This window comes from Chlamydotis macqueenii, chromosome 21 (genome assembly GCF_036417535.1).
Source record: "Chlamydotis macqueenii isolate bChlMac1 chromosome 21, bChlMac1.mat, whole genome shotgun sequence".
Lineage (NCBI taxonomy): Eukaryota > Metazoa > Chordata > Aves > Otidiformes > Otididae > Chlamydotis > Chlamydotis macqueenii.
Window position 1 is genome coordinate 2,209,149 of NC_141576.1, and position 6,213 is coordinate 2,215,361.

Sequence of the window (6,213 nt, forward strand, 5' to 3'; positions counted from 1 at the left end):
GTCTGCTCTGATTTCTGTGTTGCTGTGATTACAATGGCTAATTACATTTAACCTTGCCAGTTTAAAATGGTTTGGTGTATTTAAACGAACCTCCATGATTGCATTACATATGATATAGATAGCCAGTTAAAAAGAAGAGTTACATGGAAAGAAAAACTTCTCTGCCTACTAGGTTAGTCAGATTTTGCAAGGGTGACTTGACAACTGTGGCAACATAAAAATTGCAGTTTATTTCAGCACAGAAAATCTAAATTAGACTCAGCATGTGTAAATTGCTTCATATGTATGTTGAAAAGAAGAGAATAGTAGAAATATTTTTTTAACAGCGTAGTTTCCTCAAAGCAGTGTTTCTTTCATGATACTGCTTAGATATGAATTAAAAATATATTTTTAGCTTCTGGATGACTTTATGCTCTTTCAGTTGTTTTCTGAGAGAGTGCATGTGCAAGTAGACCTCCTAGTCCTTTTTGTATCCAGTATTCTCATACAGATGTTTTTGCTAGGTGACTAACTGGAAGAATAAACTGTCATTTCAAGTACACTGAATAAACCTTCCTTTTTATAAGTAGCGTATGAGAACATAGTAAATAAAAAGTCTGGTTTCTCGTAACCATTTAATCGATACGCAACTCTGAGAGCAATACAGAATCTTTCCATGATCCAGCCACAGATGTGTTTGCATTAAGGCTGTGGTATGAGATGACAGTAAATGAAATTGCAGCTACAGCAGCAAGTATTAGGGGGAAATGAAAATTCCTGACTCAGAGGAGCAGGGCAATGACAGAAAGACTCCTCATTATAGATCTTTTCATATGGAAAAGAATGACTGGTAAATGAGGTTTCTGTGACACAGAGGATGGAAATACAGTTGGACGTTCATGCAGAAATTGTGCTCACTGTACAAAACAAATAGAAGAATAGGGGATATCTGATTTGCATTTCTTAACTGACAGAATGAGTATGGAGCTATGTTCTGAGACGGATGACAGTTGCAACAGTAAGGGAAAGGTATTTTTTACCTTTCCTATTATTCAAGTTGTGATGAAAGTAAATTTTACTATAGCCTGCTTATTGATAACTTTTCCAGTGTTTGCTTTAATTTATTTACTCTACAATTGGTTACAGGGTTTTTTAAAATGCTGACTTCAGCAAATCTGCCATGATTACTAATTCTCCACCTTTTTCATTAGTTCAGCTGATAGTAAAGCATAAAATAATTACGATGGGACTTGCTGACATGAGCAGGCATAGTGACTCTAGTGTCTAATCAGTGTTGGTCCCACTGATTTGCAGTAGCTTCTCTAGCAGACAAGGTGTTTCGTCATCTTTAACCAATATGAGAAGTCACCTTTATGTCAAAATAGACAGGACAGCTGCATTCCAACCCCTTAGTGTGAAGCTATTTTGCTTTATCCTATTAAGTGGTCTAGAGAGTTGCAAATTTCCACATTTCTGGATCTAGAATAGTTGGAGGTGCCTTCACATAGGACACCATCTCACTTCTATGATTTGTTTTTGAGCGTAAGATACCTTAATATTTTTATTTTACATACTTGAAGAAATAGGAGAGAGAAAAGGCTTCCTTTCAGTCAAGCTTAGTTAGACTTTTATGCTATAATGTGAAGGCTTTGTACTTGTGTGCTGAGAAGAGGATCTACCGTTTCAGTTACTTGAGAGGTATTACTTAATTTTAAATATTTTATACAATCAAATATCAGGAATGACCTATATAATCAGTGTCTGTAGAAAAAAGTGCTGAAGTTTCAGGCAGGTCCCTTAATGTACTGGCGTCTGTCTTGCACATTGATCTTCACTGCTGTCTGGTAATCCCCTCAAACTTACAGTAAATCCTACATCGAGTCATTAGTTAGCTTCACCTAGAAGTCAGTCTCTGCCTACAGCCACTCCATTATCACCTGGTGTACGTCAAACAATAGAAATGATTGAAACAGGAACTCCTCCAGTTCTGTGAAGATTAAGAATGGCACACCACCCTGTAATTTAGGGAGTTGTGCAAGTCTTCATTTGCATTAGCAGAATAGTGCAGATTGTGTTGAATTATTTCACTGAAATATCTTCAGGTTTTGAAAGATTTACTGTGCCTTATGTTGTTTGTTTTGGAGTGTTCTGGTTTGGTGGTAATGGATTTTGTGGTTGGTTTAAATGTATGTGTCTTCATGTGAAGATGGAACTAAGTTTTATCAATTATCTAAAAGCTCAGAAAGTGGCACATTTGAGTCTCAGTGCTGGTTTTAAGCCTTGAGAGCCACCTTAAAACTCTGAATTACATATATAAATAGCTGAATTTAGTTTTAACTCTATCAGCCAATTTTATTTCCTTTATTAGTAAAAAGAACTTTTTTCATGTGTGACACTGACAGTTACTGCAAGCAGAGATTTGTTGTCACATATTTTTGTTTTCTTCAGTTACGTGGTACGTAGGGTCACGTTTGATGACATTTTGTGTTATAATTCAAACTAATTGAAATATGTATTTATTTGAAACCTGGATGAAGCTGGCTGATGTAGCTTTACATATATTCTTCTGACTTTACTGACTTTGAATAGTATAGACAGGAGAGTATTTAATCATGCCAAAAGCGTGATTGGATGTTACGTAGTCATGACTTAAGATACTTTTATTTTATTTTATTTTATTTAATTTTTTTTTTTTTTTTGGTCTCTGGCTTCTCCATCCTGTTGGCACTGTTTTTAATCAACTGGGTATGCTTTAAGGTAACACATCGTATGTTCACAGGAGAACGGCCATTTTCATTGTGACTGCATTGTCATCTTTTCTATCAGGAGTGTTGGTCAGGACACTTATGTTTAGGAAAAAGAAGCAACAGTAATTTAAGAAACTTATTCAGCACTAAAAGTGGATTCAGTTATTTTAGAAGAACTGGAATTTCTTTGACACCTAATTCTGCAGCTGTAACTCACATCAGTGCTGCACATTTGATTTCAGGATTTTGGAGGAAAATAATGTTTACAGAATTGGACGTTAGTTGATAAGTGGCAGGGCTATACCAACTTCTTTTTTTTCCCAGTTAAGATGTATTTAGTTTTAGTTCTATAAAAAGCATTGTTTTATACACTAGATAGTGTATTGTCATCTGGGATATGCCAAATTGTTGCAGCTAGTGATATGGTAGACTTACTGTGGCTACAAGTAAGATTTTTCTGGAAATTTCAGGACAGCAGTGAGCAAGCAGAATATTTTCTGTGTTAGAATTTATGCTTTGGACTTCAACATTTTATATGCAATGTTTAATCAAAAACTATAGGTCCTACATATGAGTAACATGCAAGTGGAAAGTTGGTTTATCTGATCTCAAGATGCACTTTTTTATTCCATTACCCATTTTAGTACATTGGTTTAAATAGATTGGTCTCAGCTGTTGAGGCAGAAGCAGCTTGCTGTTTTTCCATAGCAAAGGTCGCTGTGCATCAGGGTGGTCAGGTGGGTGGCAAATATGACTTAAAATAAGTTTTAATTTCATACTGCCATCTTGCTTTACTTGAAAAGGATTCTTTTAATTGCATGGTCATTTTATTCATGCAGGAAAAATTCCTTGTATATTACAGAACTTCGCTGTCTGATGGAGATCCCTGTCAGCTCTTGAGGAACATGGAATAGCTGAGGGTGGGCTTGATTTAGTGTATGAAGTGTGGGACTGTACCCAACAACGTCTGAAAGTTTCATATGAATCTTTGAGTTGGCTAGTGTAAAGATGGAAGAGGAAATGTCAACTTCCTTTATTATTTATTCTGAGCAATATTAATTACCTGGTTTGTGATTGGAAAAAAGCAACAGCCCCATGCAGAACGTAGCCAAGCACCAAGCCCTAATCCAATCAGCCTGATGTATGCAGAAAGTTTACGGAATGACCTTGTGCATAATTACGCATTTGATGGCTGTTAGTAAATGGCACAAATGGAATCTGACATACATTATAGCACATTAATGATTGCCTTTCTCCCTCCGTCCTCTTCTGTACAGAAAAATGATTTTAATTAAGACTTCTGTGATTAGTCATTTAATCAGTCATTAGACCAATACAGATGGAGTCAATTAATTTTTTTTTACACTTGAATAGAGATTTGATGCTACTGCAAAGCGTACAATCTATTTTTTTAACATTGTATCATGGGCAATTGCCTTGATGTCTGTCTAGTAAGTGTACATTACTCTTCTGAAAACTGGGTAGCGTTTACAGCACATGAGTGTTATGGCAACTAGAGGTATATTTTATTACATGCTCTTCAGATTTTAATGCATCAGTTCTGTTTTGAATTGAGACTGATGATTGTTCTTGTTATGGAGCATCCTTTATTTTTTCAGGAGTAGTAAGGCAGAGTTGCCTTTTAAATGTATTCAGCATCTCCTAATGAATTTTGTTACAAATGATAATACTTAGTAATTTAGTGCCAAATTTCATGCAAGAATTTCAAATGTTTTATGAACCTACGGGCTTGTTTCGTTTGATGTGGGAAGACTTGGTGGATTCAAAGAAATGACGTGTATGTAACTGAAATGACGTGCTAAAAATCGTAAGAGGAGTTGAGTGATCACCCTCCATGTTAGATCAACAACAGCTGAAATGACTCACTGGCTGTAGATCACAGTCATTGGTCATTTACAGGACAAGAAGAGAACAGAAGGTATTTTTTGTCTTTTAGAACTATTTTAGAATGGGTCTTCACCTATTGTTGTGGTTGGCTGATATACCTTCTCTTTTAAAGATAGCACTCCAAAACAATATCAAAGCTTATTTAAGAGAACTTCCATTTTTATTCTACGAGCAAGTAAATACAGAGAAAAATAGCTGATGAAACTTTCATGCTGTTTTTATTCACTGCTCTGTGTTGGCTCATAAAGCAGCACTGGTTGTTTCTAGTGGTGTGCTTTTGTTGAGGTTCTTATTGCCCTCTTTAAAAAAAACCACAAAAACTCCAGATTTTCTTCTTGAGGATACATTGTGGATAAAACTGGAAAACAAAACATGATATAAATTATTAAAGAAAGTGTTACCTTGAATCAACACTCTTGCCACTCATGCCAAACTAAGTTCAGTGGTAAGAAAATCTGATGGGAAATTGTTAGTTTTAAAGAGAGATTTTAAGGGATGGTATGGTGTAGGAACAGGCAGAGTAGCTTAGATCTTGAAAATATTGGTTTGTATGACTTGAGCAGACCTATGGAAGGTCAGGTGGGAGCAGTGAAAATCTTCAACAGTACAGGAAACATACAGAAAATCATTGTATTAGGTCTTGTTTATATTCAGGAGTGTAGAACAGAAATGTCTGTGTTCTGTGCTTATGTTTCCGCAGTATTACAACTGCATCTGCCAGCTCCATCGTGTTCCATCCATATTTTCACTTATCAGAAAGCAAGATGGATTCAAGGGTAACATTTGCAAAAGCAACTAGCTGTTTTCTCGTGGACTTACACTGTCACCTGTATGTCTCCACGTTCCATTGTGTTTTCTGGTGCTCGTGCTTTCTGGTGAAGCACTGTGCTTCACCAGTCAGTCTAGCTACTTGGGATGTTCTGAGCATCAGGTTGCACGGAAGGGAAGAAGCAGAATGTCTCCAGTGTAACAACTGAATTAACTGCAAACAAGATACAAGTTTCCTCTATCAAATGATAACCTGGTGTGCTAGGTATAGGAGATGAACTGCAAATGGGGAAGTGTTAGTGCAGGAAGTACAAGGAGATCTGGTAAGTTTTGTTTGCATTTTAAATGTGAATGAGTAATTACTGTTAAGCAGTTAATTAGAAAGAGCCTAATGTAAGACTACCCTGTGACATGAGGGAAGATTGCAAAAAGAATGACTTATGAGTCCCTGTCTGGAAAAATTATTTGATAAAAAAGGACAGTCAAATGCTGAGGCAGTGTTGTCTCCTAACAGAGAGTAGGAAAGAAATTCGGCTGGACCAGTAACAAACAGGCTCTGCGGAGTGGTACCTTGGAATAAGTACAAGTGGAGATCCCGCTGCATGAAGTAGTACATCAATTAGTTTGTTAATTCACTGCCACCCAAACCTCTTGAGTCCATTTCCAATGTAAATTGAAAACAAGGCAAGTGAAATCTGTGGGAGTAAGTGGGGTTAAGAGTCTCTGCTAACAGCGAATTTTTGTGTTTGGTGTTTCTGGTCCCTTCTGCTGTGTTGTGCCCATGCCGGGGGATCAGAGGGAGCTGTCCAGC